Source organism: Sorex araneus, chromosome 6 (genome assembly GCF_027595985.1).
Source record: "Sorex araneus isolate mSorAra2 chromosome 6, mSorAra2.pri, whole genome shotgun sequence".
In the NCBI taxonomy this organism is placed as follows: Eukaryota; Metazoa; Chordata; class Mammalia; order Eulipotyphla; family Soricidae; genus Sorex; species Sorex araneus.
The window spans coordinates 84,741,562-84,754,997 of NC_073307.1; the positions used below are offsets into that span (position 1 = coordinate 84,741,562).

Below are 13,436 nucleotides of genomic sequence, written 5' to 3' on the forward strand. Positions count from 1 at the left end.
CCTGGATTTGGACCCAGGGCCGCTGTGGCACGGCGAGACCCCCACCCACTTCATTTTTTTCTTTTTTTTTTGGGTATTTTGTCGGTGGGAGAATCTCAGGGTTTCCCCTGGCTCTGCATGCAGGAATCACTCTTGGCGGTGCTCAGGGGGTCCCGTGCAGGGCGGGCACCCTACCCATTGTGCTACCGCTCCACCCTCAAAGAAAGTTTTTGTTTGTTCGGGGGCCACATGTGGCCGTGGGCTCCGCACTCAGGGATCACCCCTGCCGGGCTCGGGAACCATCTAGGGTGCCAGGGACCAAACCCGAGTGGCTGCGTGGAAGGCAAGCAGAAGCCCACTCACTGTCTCTGTGCTTCCCCCGCCTCGGGAAGAATCTTTCTAACTGGGGGTGGGATGGGGAGTTGGGGGGGTGCACGGAACTGTTCTGCGCTAAGTATTCACTCAAAAACCCCCTCTCTGGACATCTGTCCGAGGCTTTGAATTAGTGGGAACAGAGATCCTGGTGGACTCATGCCTCTAACACACACACACACACACACACAGACACACACAGACACAGACACAGACACACTTTTTTTTTTAATTGAATCACCGTGAGCTGCATTTACAAACCTTCCATGTTTGAGTTTCAGTCATACAATGATCGAACACCCATCCCTCCACCAGAGCACATTCTCCACCACCAATGCCCCCAGTATCCCTCCCATCCCAGCCCTCCCCCTGCCTCTATGGCAGACAATTTCCCCCATACTCTCTCTCTACTTTGGGGCATTATGGTTTGCAGTACAGATACTGAGAGGCCACCACGTTTGGTCTTTTACCTACTTTCAGCACACATCTCCCATCCCGAATGACCCCTCCAACCATCACTGACTTAGTGATCCCTTCTCTATCCCAGCTGCCTTCTCCCCCCAGCTCATGAGGCAGGCTGCCAACCATGGAGCAGTCTTCCTGGTCCTTGTCTCTACTGTCCTTGGGTGTCAGTTTCATATTATAATCACTGTCACTATCACTGTCATCTCATTGCTCATCAATTTGCTCGAGCGGGCACCAGTAACGTCTCCATTGGGAGACTTGTTACTGTCTTTGGCATATTGAATACACCACAGGGAGCTTGCCAGGCTCACTGTGCGAGTGAGATACTTTTTTTTTTTGCATTTTTTTGGCGGTCACACCCAGCGATGCTTAGGAGTTACTCCTGGCCGTGCACTCAGGAACCACTCCTGCCGGTGCTTGGGGGACCATATGGGGTGCAGGGGATTGAACCCAGGTCGGCTGCGTGCAAGGCAAACGCCCTCCCCACTGTGCTATCACTCCAGCCCCTGACTGTCCCTCTCTTTCTGACTCATTTCGTTCAGCGTGATACTCTCCGTGACCGTCCATGTCTAAGCAGTTTTCATTACTTCATCTTTCCTAACAGCTGCATAGTATTCCACTGACACACGGCCATCTCGACCTGCCAGAGTCCTGGGCTTAGCGCCTGAGCCACTTCCCCACCACGTGACCTTGGCAGGTCTGCTGAACCCCCTCGTCTGTGAAACGCGGACTGGGAGGCACCAACTTCTCAAGGCTCTGGGGAGAACTGAATCCCTGCCGTGCCCTCGAAGCCGTGGGCTGCTGAGCCCGTGTGGGCAGGGGTAGCGGTGGGGTGAGGAGGGTCCCAGTTCCCCGGCCCCTGCCCATGACCTGACCCCTAGTCTCCATGGGCCAGGGCACTTCACCCCTTGTTCCTCGGGGAACTCTGGCTTCAGCTCACCCCGCGGCGCCTGCTCTGGGCTGGCTGAGCTTCTGGCCGCGCCTACCTATAGGTCCACCCGCTTCCGTCCCGGGGAGAGGACTGGCTCCGGCTTCATGGCGGGGCAGCACGCTGGCTCGCCCCTCCCTGCCTCAGTCTCCCCATCTGTAACCCGTGAAAAAGCATGGATTCCCTCCCTTTTCTTCCTCCTGGCCCCCCTCCCCAGGGGTGAAGGCAGGGTGCGGGGGTGCGGCGTCAACATGGCCAAGTGGGGACTTGGGTGGTCGGTGTGGGCGAACGAGGGCGCACAGGCCTTGGGGGGGCTCAGCCTGTTCTTCAGACGCCTGGGCCAGCCCCCTTCTTGAGGACTTGGGAGCGGACCCCCACCCACAGTGCAGCCAGGGGGAGACCTTTTTTTTCTTTTTGAGTCACACCTGGCGATGCCCAGGGGTTACTCCTGGCTCTGCACTCAGGAATTACTCCTGGCGGTGCCCAGGGGACTCTATGGGATGCTGGGAATCGAACCCGAGTCGGCTGCGTGCAAGGCAGACGCCCTCCCCGCTGTGCTCTCGCTCCAGCCCTCATGCATTTCTTCCCGAGGGGCTCATTTCACCGCAGGCCGAGATACTCCAGAGAACACCTGAGTTCAAGTTTGGGGGTTCCAGGTCTCCTTGGCTGGTTGGGGCACCAGCTTCCCTGCCCCGTGAGGTCCCTCCTGCCCGCCTGTCCCCCCCCCCCCACCTCTCCCAGCCGTGTGATTGTGCAACCCGATCCCAGACACGTGATGTTTGTGTGTCTTCTCCTGCTCAAAGTCTGACTCTGTCCGTCCTCCCACCTGCAGCCTCTGTGTTGGACCCGAGCACCCCGGCCACCCACCCCTCCCTCCGTCCACCGCCGTCCCGGTCCCTCGCAGAGAACCCCCCGCACCGAGAAGGGCGCGCCCGTCATCGACAGGTGAGAGGACAGGCGTGGGGACCGGGCGCTGCTTCCCGTCCGGGCGTGGCCGTCCCCAGGGCTCGGGTGGGGACGTGCGGAGGGGGGGGGGCGGGGGGGATTCTGGGCCGGTCCCTGGGGTGACAACGGGACGTGGGCACTGGCTGGTGGGCGGCCAGAAGACTGCACGGACTGACCCCACCGCTGACCTTGAACTTCTGCTCCTGATTCCATGTGACCCCCGGTTTGCGACCCCATGTGACCCCTCGGTTTGTGACCCCGCGTGACCCCGCGGTGTGTGCCAGATAACCTCGTCATTTCCTCTGGCCCTCAGACTTCTCTGGCGCAGTCGCTCAGGCCCCGCCCCCTCTCTCCCTGCCGCTACTTGGAGAACGGGGGGTCATTCCCGGCCGCTCTTTGAGGGCAAGCGCAGCTCATGTGTTGTTTGGTTTGGGAGCCTCACCCAGCAGTGCTCGGGTGGGCTGCTCCTGACTCAGTGCTTAGAGATCCCCGGGCTGCCGGGAATCGAACCCTGGGCCTCCCCGCAGGCAGAGCCTACACTCCAGCCTTGGGAGCCCCCGCCCGGGCCACCTTCAGCCCGGGCCAGAGCTGCAGACTGAGCTCGGAGACCCTCGGGCCAGGACTGCCAGCATGGGGCCATTGCACGGAAGTTTCTAGTAAGAGCAAGTCCGGCTGGATGCAGCAGATGTGGTGAGCGGCCTTGGTGCTCCCTGAGCCCAGGCTGCTCCTGGCAGAGACTTAGGGGGGGCCTGCCCTGACTGCCTGTCAGTGCCCGGCAGGCCAGCCCACCCGAGTCGCTCCCAGCAGCCCTCCCGGCCCTCCCTCTGTCCTAGGGCTAAGCCCGCCTCCCGAGTGGAGGGGGCGGTGTGTGTGTGTGTGTGTGTGTGTGTGTGTGTGTGTGTGTGTGTGTGTGTGTGTGTGTGTGTGTGTGTGTGTGTGTGTGTGTGTGTGTGTGTGTGTGTGTGTGTGTGTGTGTGTCGGGCAGTCTTGCTGCACTTCTCCTGCCCAGTCCTCCAGGCAGCAGCAGGTGGAGCCCAAGCTTGGCCCAGTGCCCAGCCCAGCCCCCTGCGGCGGCCACCTGAGAGGCTGGAATGCAGGGGTGGGGCGGGGCGGGGCCTGCTGCCTCCCCTGGGAGTCCCCATCTGCCTGAGGAGAGGCTGAGCTCCCCCAAGACAGAGCAGCAGTCCCCGTCTCCCACCCCGTGCTGGGGACCGGGGTCCATGGGGTGGGGGGGCGCCTGCCGGTGTGGGGGGACATGGGGGGGTCTCTACCCTCGTGTCTCTGCACCACTGTGATAGTCTCCCAGCAGCACCCAGCCCCGGCCGAGAGCTGAGAATACACCCCCAGCCCCGGGCCTGTGTCCCAGCCCTCGGGAAGTCTCCCCGAGGCCGGAGAGTCCCGGCTTGTGTTGCATTGCCCAGGGGGGCCCAGCACATGGCCGATCTGAGCCTCAGACACCCCCTACACCCCCTTCCCTGGGGGACCTGTGCACCGCACCCCCATGGCCGAACCCTGAATTTTATTTATTTATTTTTTTGCTTTTTTGGGTCACACCCGTCGATGCTCAGGGGTTCCTCCTGGCTCTGCACTCGGGAATCACTCCTGGCGGTGCTCCGGGGACCTGATGGGATGCTGGGAATCGAACCTGGGTTGGCCAGGTAGAAGGCGAACGCCCTCCCCGCTGTGCCATCGCCCGGGCCTCAAGCCTTGATTTAAGCTGTGTGCTGCCCCAGCAAGCAGGTGCTACCCAGCGTCAGGAGCAGGCTTGGGTCTCTCTGGCCTTATTCTTTGAAGGTCTGTGCGTGGAGTTTGTGTCCAGCCAGAGCGGGGCTCTGTCTGGGGCTGCCCGCCCTGGGCACAGAGCGGAGCGCCGTCCCTCCCCTGCCGTCTCTGGTTCTCAGCGGCCGTGTCGCTTTTCGGACTCATTTCTAAACCCCAGCTGGGGGTGCAGAGCGATGGGACAGCGGGGAGGGCACCTGCCTTGCTTGAGGCCGACCTGGGATCTGTCTCCAGCATCCCATTTGGTCCCCCCAGCCCCGAGCCACCCTGAGCACCAGCTGGCTGCTGCCCCATCCCCACCCCCGCCCCCAGTAAATCCATCCCAGAAGGTGGTCGGGGCTGTCTGAGACCCCAGGGGACCTCAGATCCAGGCGCTGGACAAGGGACTTGGCGAGGGTCCCAGTTTGCAGGAGCCCTGCGTCTCCGGCCGTGCAAGGGTGCCGTCGTGAGTGTGCCGTAGCTCTTACAGCAGCTGAGTCACCTCGCCACAGGCTGGGGCCTCTCCAGATAAAATGAGTGTCATTGTGTGCGTGTGTGTGTGTGTGTGTGTGTATGTGTGTGTGCGCGCACAAGCAGCTTGTTACTTTTTTTTTTTTTTTTGCTTTTTGGGTCACACCTGGCAATGCTCAGGGGTTACTCCTGGCTCTGCACTCAGGAATTACTCCTGGCTTTGCTTGGGGAACCATATGGGATGCTGAGAATCGAACCCAGGTCAGCTGCGTGCAAGGCAAACGCCCTCCCCGCTGTGCTATTGCTCCAGCCCCACCTTTTTTTCTTTTTTTCCCCGTCTTTGGCGATGCTCAGGGGTTCCTCCTGGCTCTGCACTCAGGAATCCCTCCTGGCAGTGCTCAGGACCATAGGTGGATCTGGGGATCGAACCCGGGTTGGCTGCCCGAGTTGTACCGTCTCTCCGGCCCCAGCGACCTTACCCCTCACTTTGTACTTCCTGGCACGTCGAACCCAGAAGTCCCGCTGCCCCCGGCCCCCCACGGCCTAGATGCCACGCTCAGAGCTGGCACCGTCCCCCCCCCCTCCCCGGGCAAGTGGAGACTGGACATGGGGTGTCTCTGGAGTCGGTCAGGGGTTCCCGAGGGCAGGGCCGGCAGGATACTGAGCCGAACCACAGGGCAGGGCCCGGCGCGAGGCGGGAAGGAGCATGCGGCTTCCTGTCCCTGGTGCGGGGCCTGTCCAGCTGCTTCCGGCCGATACAGCCTCGGGACAATGGCGCGGTGACTCAGCCCCGTGCACAATGGCAGGTCTGTCCAGGGTCAGCCGGGCGCGGCGGCCAGGCCAGTCACCTGCCTCCAGCCTCCAGCCAGGTCTCCCCGTTGGGGGCTTTGGGCTGGGTGGTTTGTTTCCTTTTTGAATCCCCCTGAGTGTCACAGTTACAAAGTTACTCCTACAGTGTCGGCTCCCATCCCTTCACCAGCCGCCCAGGTGTGGGGGGGAGGGGGGGCTCCCTCGTGCACCCCCCGGCCTGCCTGTAGCGGGCCCTTGGCTTCTCTCTCCCCTGCCTGTTAGGCACTGTGGTTTGCAGTACTGGTACCTTGCAGGGACTTTGCCTCTTTCCAGCACCCAGTTCTTGTCCAGGGTGATCATTTCCAACTGTCATTGTCAGAGGGGTCCCTTACCTGTCCTAACTCCCCCTATGTATGCCCCTCCCCCCGACAAGGCTCTACCCTGGACCAGTCCTCCTGGCCCTCGTTCCTATTGTCTTTGGGCATTATTCTCATATATACATATACATTTATATACACACATATATTTATATACATATACATATACATATATATATATATATATATATGTGGTCAGAATTCTTCATCAAGACCCTGAACAAACGGTTTGAGGCTCTTTGTGTTCCTGGACCAAGCAGACACCATTGGGCTACACTAGCACGCGACAGGGATGAATGGAGACGTTACTGGCGCCCGCTCGAGCAAATCGATGAACAGCGGGATGACAAGTGATACAAGTGATATATATTTATATTTTTTTCTTTTTGGGTCACACCCAGCGATGCTCAGGGGTTACTCCTGGCTCTGTGCTCAGGAATTACTCCTGGTGGTGCTCGGGGGATCCTGTGGGATGCCGGGAATTGAACTCAGGTCGGCTGTGTGCAAGGCAAATGCCCTCCCTGCTGGGCTATCGCTCTGGCCCTCTCCTATCTTTTTTATTCTTTTATTTCTTTCAAATGAGTGTGATCACTCTGCGTCCGTCCCTCTCCCTCTGACTCATTTCACTCAGCGTGATGCTCTCCATGTTCATGCATGTAAAAATCAGCAAAGTTCATGACTTCATTTTTCCTAATGAAGCCGGTTGTCACTTTTGATGGGAGCCTCCAAAGTCCCATCTCTCTCTCTCTCTCTCTCTCTCTCTCTCTCTCTCTCTCTCTCTCTCTCTTTCTCTTTTCTTTTTTCTTTTTGGGTCACACCCGGCAATGCTCAAGGCTTACTCCTGGCTCTGCACTCAGGAATCACTCCTGGCGGTGCTCGGGGGACCCCATGGGATGCTGGAATCGAACCCTGGTTGGCCGTGTGCAAGGCAGATGCCCTCCCCGCTGTGCTATTGCTCCAGCCCCGAAATTCCGTCCCTTGGTCGGTACCCCAAAGTCCTGTCACTTTCTGGATGCCCCAAAGTCTCGTTCCTTGGTGGATGTCCCTCAAGTCCTGTCCCTTGGGGGTGACCCCAAAGTTCTGGACGTGTGGGGGTGGTTCCAGGCGGTCTCCCGCTGGCTCCCCGCGGCTTGCCCTCACCCCGTCCCTGCGGCTCCCCTGCCTCGGCGCGGCCCAGCTGCCCAGCTGCCCGGCTGAGTCAAGCCTTGCCAGCCCTGCCGGGCCCTTGGCTGGCGGTTCTGTGGGTTTGGCTCCGTTCCCGAAGGTTCTGCGTCTCTTCGCAGGCATCCAGGGCCCGGGAGCATCAGACGAGCCAGACAGCTGGGTGGCTCTTTAATCTCCTCCAGTGGGCAGAGATTAGGCAATTTTTTCGGTGGGTTTATTCTTCTGGATCATTATCTTTCCAACCAAAGCTCCCGTTTTATCGCGTGTTTTCAGGGTCCTTGTCATGCACTCTGCTTGAATTATCTCACTTAAGCCTTCCACCAGCTCTGGAAGGGGGGGTGGGGGTGACAGTGGGGGCGGGGGGCAAGAGGCAGCGAGCGGCGTCTGACACACAGGAGGGAGATACCTCAGACATCTCATTTTCCAGACCCGCGGCTGCGCAGGGGGGGTGCGCATGCGCACACTCGCGTGTGCGTGCGTGCGTGTGTGTGTGTGTGTGCGTGTGTGTGTGCGTGCGTGCGTGTGTGTGTGTGTGCGTGTGTGTGTGAGCATGTGGGGGCGGTGTGGGTGGAGGACGGCTGATGCAGGGTTGGACTTTGGGGGGGCTCGGAAGTAAAGCGGGTCCTTGCAGGGGTGAGTGGGCGTTGGAGTCGCTGTCTCCTGGGGCTTACAGCAGAGGGCAGGAAACTGGCACATGATTAACACGCACCCGGGCAGTGGTGCCCGGGGACAGGCTTAGCTGGCCAAGGAGCTGCCGCTCCCAGCTTACGGGAGACGCCTGGCCCAGCTGTCAGCCCGGCCGGGAGGTCCCCAGGGGAAATGCCGAGGTAGGTGCCATTTGGTCTGCAGTTGCAAAAATGCGGAGAATTATTTTGAGTACAGTTGTTTGGAAAGTTATGTCGAGGGCTGGAGAAATATTTGGGCTCAGTCACCGCGAACCGTCGAATTGATCCCAAGGAAGCAAATGAGCTCAGGTAATTGCATTTGCTCAGAGTCGAGCCTAAAGCAGTCACCGATACGCGTTGTGTTTTTATTTATTTACAGATGCGTAGCTACATGATGCATATGCATGTATCTTCATGGCAGATTGCTCTTTGTAGTTAAAAATGGAAAACATACCAAATGTCCCACAGTAGAATATTGGTTATGTAAGTACCGATGGATTCATACCAGCCTTCACGTATATTCAGCCTTCATATGTATTGTGATAAATTCAGTCCAGTCTTTACAAAAGTCACGTCTTCAAAGAGTTACACACAGGAGACCGGAGGGGTAGTACGGCTGGTAAGGTGCTGTGTCGTGTGTCACAGGCTCCAGCTCAGTCCCCAGCATCACATAGGGTCGGTCCCCTGAGCCCTGTCAAAGGTGATCCCTGAGCACTGAGCCAGGAGTAAGTCCTGAACACTGCCAGCTATGAACCACCCCACGAAAATAAAAGCATCCCATATAGAAAGTTGAAAATACATGATACTCTTAGGGAAATATATGAAATTCTGGTGGTCTTGGGGAACTATATGAGGTGCTGGGGATGGAACCCAGGCTGGCCCTGTGCCAGGCAAGCTCCCTACCTACTGCATTATCCCTCCGGCCCTTAATTTTTATTTTCATTACAATTAAAAAAGAATTTCGGGCTGTCAGTTCCAGCAGTGCATGGGAGAGTGCTTTACCTGGGGTCCTGCGTGCAAAACAGATGCTCCTGTTCCTCAAACCAGCCTCCCTGGCTTACTCCTATAGCTTTTCCAATTAAAAAATAATAATAGGGGCTGGAGCGATAGCACAGCGGGGAGGGCGTTTGCCTTGCATGTGGCCGACTCGGGTTTGATCCCTGGCATCCCACATGGTCCCCTGAGCACCGCCAGGAGTAATTCCTGAGTGCATGAGCCAGGAGTAACCCCTGTGCATCGCCGGGTGTGACCCCCCCAAAAAATAATAATAATATAGAATTTTAATGAGGTCAGGGATGTGTGCGCTCAGTGGTGGAGCCTGTACCTTGCACATGTGAGACTGGCTTTTTTTTCTCCCTTAAATGTAGGAGCACTGCTATTTATTTAGCCATTGATAAGCGGATTGAATGGGCATGGACTCCATCCTGGCTTGGGTTTCTGGCACCATCATTTTTTCGGTGCTGGGAGACAGGGGCCCGGTCCCAAGCCTTCCTTGCATGCTCAGGGACCCAGTTTGACTCCGGCCCTCGATGGCCCTCACACTGGTGTGTGGCCTTGGAGATCCCCGAGCAGCTTTGGGGGGGGGGGTCCACGCCCCGCCCCCCCATCCCTCACACACAGCTGAGCATTGTGTCGCCAGCCTAGAGGCCAGACGTGACAGGGAGGTGCCCCGGGGCCCTCTGAGCACTGCGTGGGGGGGTCCCCTCCATTTTGGAGCACCTCCTAGGGATCTCTTGCTGGCGATTCTTCACCCACCTGGCTGGTGGTCCAGCGAGAGGGTCCGAGGCCCATTGCTGCATGGGCCCTGCAGTACTGGGGCTTTCTCGAACCCGGGCCGTCCATGCTCAGGGCTTCCAGGTCTAGTCCTGGTGATGCTCGGGGACCGTGTAATGCCAGGGATCACGCCTGGGGCTCCTGCATGCAAAGCGTGTGTGTTGTTTTCTAGCCCATTTTCTGCCATCCTTTTTTTTTTTTTTTTTTTTTTTTTGCATTTTGGGTCACACCCGGTGATGCTCAGGGCTTACTCTTGTCTGCACTCAGGAATTACTCCTGGCGGTGCTTGGGGACCATATGGGATGCCAGGGATCAAACCAGGGTTGGTTGCATGCAAGGCAAACATTCTCCCCACTGTACTATTGACCTCCACCCCTCCAATTTTTTTTTTTTTTTTGGTAAATGGAATTAACACTGATGTAGGTTGGCGCTTAAATTTCAGAAGTGATTTTTGTCACACCTCTTCCAAAGTCATATATCATGCCCACCCCCAAATAAATGCCCAAGTGTCTCTAAATGCAGCTTTTTTTTGTTTTTGTTTTTGTTTTTTTGGGTCACACCTGGCGATGCACAGGGGTTCCTCCTGGCTCTGCACTCAGGAATCACGCCTGGTGGTGCTCAGGGGCCCATATGGGATGCTGGGAATCGAACCCGGGTCGGCCGCGTGCAAGGCAAATGCCCTACCCCCTGTGCTATCGATATAGCCCTAAGTGCAGCTGTTAAGTGCCTGCCATAGAGTCGGGCTAAGGGACAGGGGCAGGGGAGGGAACCTGGGGACTCCGGTGCTGGGAGCTGTGCACTGGTAGAGGGACGGGTGTTGGAACACGGTATGACTGAAACTAATCACGAATTGCTTTGTAAGGGTCTCGCTGCAATTCAATTAAAAAAAATCTTTTAAAAAAATGCAGCTTTGGGGCTGGAGCAATAGCACAGCGGGGAGGGTGTTTGCCTTGCACGCAGTCGACCCAGGTTCGATTCCCAGCATCCCATAGGGTCACCCGAGCACTGGCAGGAGTAATTCCTGAGTGCATGAGTCAGAAGTAACCCCTGAGCATTGCCAGGTGTGACCCAAAAATCATAAAAAGAAAAATGCAGCTTTTAGGGTTTCCCCCACCCCCACATCCCTCCTTGTGCCCCTCCCAGTCCCCAGGTGACGGCCTTGGTTCTTCTGTCCCAATCCAAGCCTCAGCGTGGTCCCTTCCTGGCTTTGTTTCCCTAAATCCCACATACGGACAGAAGGCTTCAGTACTTCCCTCTTCACGTGGTCACACCCCTCCAGCCCCGGCCACGTGGCACCTGGCAGGCTTCTGATCTGGGCTGAGTGCCGCCGTCCGCTGCTCCGTTGCGTCTCCGTGCCGTTGCATCGCTCTGTTCACTCCGCGCGTCGGATACTTGGACGGGGTCCCGGCCTCGACTCCTGTACAGAGTGCTGTTGTAAATAGGAACCCAGGGAGCCTTCGAAGTCGGTATTTATACGTTCTTCGGGTTTCCTGGGAGTAGAATTGCTGGATTGTATGGCGCGTGTATTTTGGGCATCTTTTGTTGTTGTTGTTGTTGTTGTTGGCGGAAGCCGATTGGGACCACACCCAGCGATGCCCAGGGGTGACTCCTGGCTCCGCGCTCAGGCATTACTCCTGGCAGGGCTCAGGGGACACTATGGGATGCCGGCGGGGATCAAAACCAGGTGGGTTGGGGGCCAGAGCGATGATAGTACAGCGGGGAGGGTGTTTGCCTTGTACGGGGCTGACCCGGGTTCGATTCCCAGCATCCCATAGGGTTCCCCGAGCACCGCCAGGAGGAATGCCTGAGTGCAGAACCAGGAGGAATCCCTGAGCATCGTCTGAGTCTGACCCAAAAAGATTGAAAAATAAAATCCGGTGGCTGCGTGCAAGGCGAAGGCCTTCCCCTCTGTGTACTGCTCCTGTATTTTTAGCATCTTGGGAAAGCGCCAAGGTGATTTCCAACACAGGTGGACCCATTTACGTTCCCACCGATCGTCCCTGCTTTCTCAGCAACCCTGCCGCCACCAGTGCTTGCCGTGCAGCCAGTCTCATGTGAATGAGGCCATATCTCACTTGTGGTTTTGATTTCCGTTTCCCTCGTAAACAGTGGAGATCATTTTTTTTCCACCCCACATCCCTGTTCGCCATCTGTATATTTTCTCTGAGAAACTTTCGGTTTATCTCTTCTGCCATTTTTTTGGATGGGGTCATTTTACTTTATATCATTCTTGGTTTATTGTACGAGCTTCCTCGTAGGCCCTGGGTATTGCCAGTCCCTTGTTGGCTGGATGGCGAGCAAATATTTTCTCCTATTCCAAAGGCCTTCTTTGTCCTTTTCACGATTATTTCCTTTCGCAGTGCAGAAGCTCTTTATTTTGATGTCGTCCCAGCTGTTTATTTTTGCTTTTGTTTCCCTTGCTGTTGGCGGCCAATCACCAAAGGCATCCCTGAAGCCAAGGATGTGGAGTGTTGGGACTGAAGCTATAGCACAGCGGGGAGGGCATTTGCCTTGCACGCGGCCGACCCAGGTTCGATTCCCAGCATCCCATAGGGTCCCCTGAGCACTGCCAGGAGTGATTCCTGAGTGCAGAGCCAGGAGGAACCCCTGTGCATTGCCGGGTGTGACCCAAAAAGAAAAAAAAAAAAGGATGTGGAGTGTTTTGCCTATTCTCCTTTTCAGTCTCAGGTCTTGCGTCCATTTTGAATTAATTCTGTGGCACGCGTCTCATGTTGTCATGTCGGTCTTTTGCAAATATTCCATTTTCTCCGCACAATTTTTAATGTAACCCCCTCCGCCCTCCCCCCTCCCCACGTTCTCTGTATTGTTCTTGTTGGAATTATTAGGGGTCACACACTTGGTTGCGGACTTTGCCCACTTGATCTCGAGTCTCACTGGGAACTGTACCCTGAGTTGTGGTGCTTGCACATGGATGCACTGTGTTTGCCGAGGGTCACACGCTTGGGGTGTTTGCACGTACTTGGTTGCCGTGTGCTATGCATTTGTTGTGGCACCAGGGACTCCCGAGGGAGTGCTGATGAGATGCCACTTACCATGTGGGCATCACCAGGCATCAAACCAGGGGCCTCCTGTCTGCACGGCAGGTGCTCTCTCAACCAAGCTACCCGGATCTCGGCACCGTTTAGGCAAGAGACGTGCCTCTCTCCACTCTGTTTCTGGTTCCTTTCTCCTAAATCAAGCCTTCATAGACGTGTGGATTTGTTTCTGGGCTCCCAGTTCTTTTTAATTGTTTGTTTGATGTAGTCCCAGCAGGGCTCAGGGGTTACTCCTGGCTGTGCACTCAGGGATTACTGCTGGTGCTGGTTGGGGGACCAGATGGGGTGCCCGGGGTCGAACCCGGGTCAGCTTTGTGCAAGGCAAGTGCCCTCCCCGCTGTGCTACTGCCCTGGCCCTCACTGGGCTTCCAATTCTGTTCTATTGATCAGAGTCTACTTTAATTCTAATATCAGACTGAAGCACAGCGGGGAGGGCATTTGCCTTGCATGCAGCCGACCCGGGTTCGATTCCTATGTCCTTGGAGAGCCCGGCAAGCTACTGAGAGTATCCTGCCCACATGGCAGAGCCTGGCAAGCTCCCCGTGGCGTATTCGATATGCCAAAAACAGTAACAAGTCTCACAATGGAGACGTTACTGGTGCCCATTCGAGCAAATTGATGAACAACGGGAGGACAGTGCTACAGTGCTACCAGACTGGTTGACTATTACTTTGTAGTACAGTTTGATATTAAG

At 56.8% G+C, this 13,436-nt stretch overlaps 1 protein-coding gene across 3 annotated transcripts in view; it reads left to right on the forward strand.

The window, feature by feature from the left end:
• TSPAN9 (tetraspanin 9) overlaps positions 1 to 13,436 on the forward strand; it is a 213,495-nt gene that overhangs the window by 50,567 nt on the left and 149,492 nt on the right. For 2 of the 3 annotated variants that reach the window (XM_055142856.1, XM_055142858.1), the window contains exon 2: positions 2,577 to 2,689. The exons of the other annotated variant lie outside the window; for it this stretch is intronic. The gene's annotated coding sequence lies outside the window, so the exon portion shown is untranslated. The remainder of the gene's footprint in view (positions 1 to 2,576; positions 2,690 to 13,436) is intronic. 3 annotated transcript variants of the gene reach the window in all.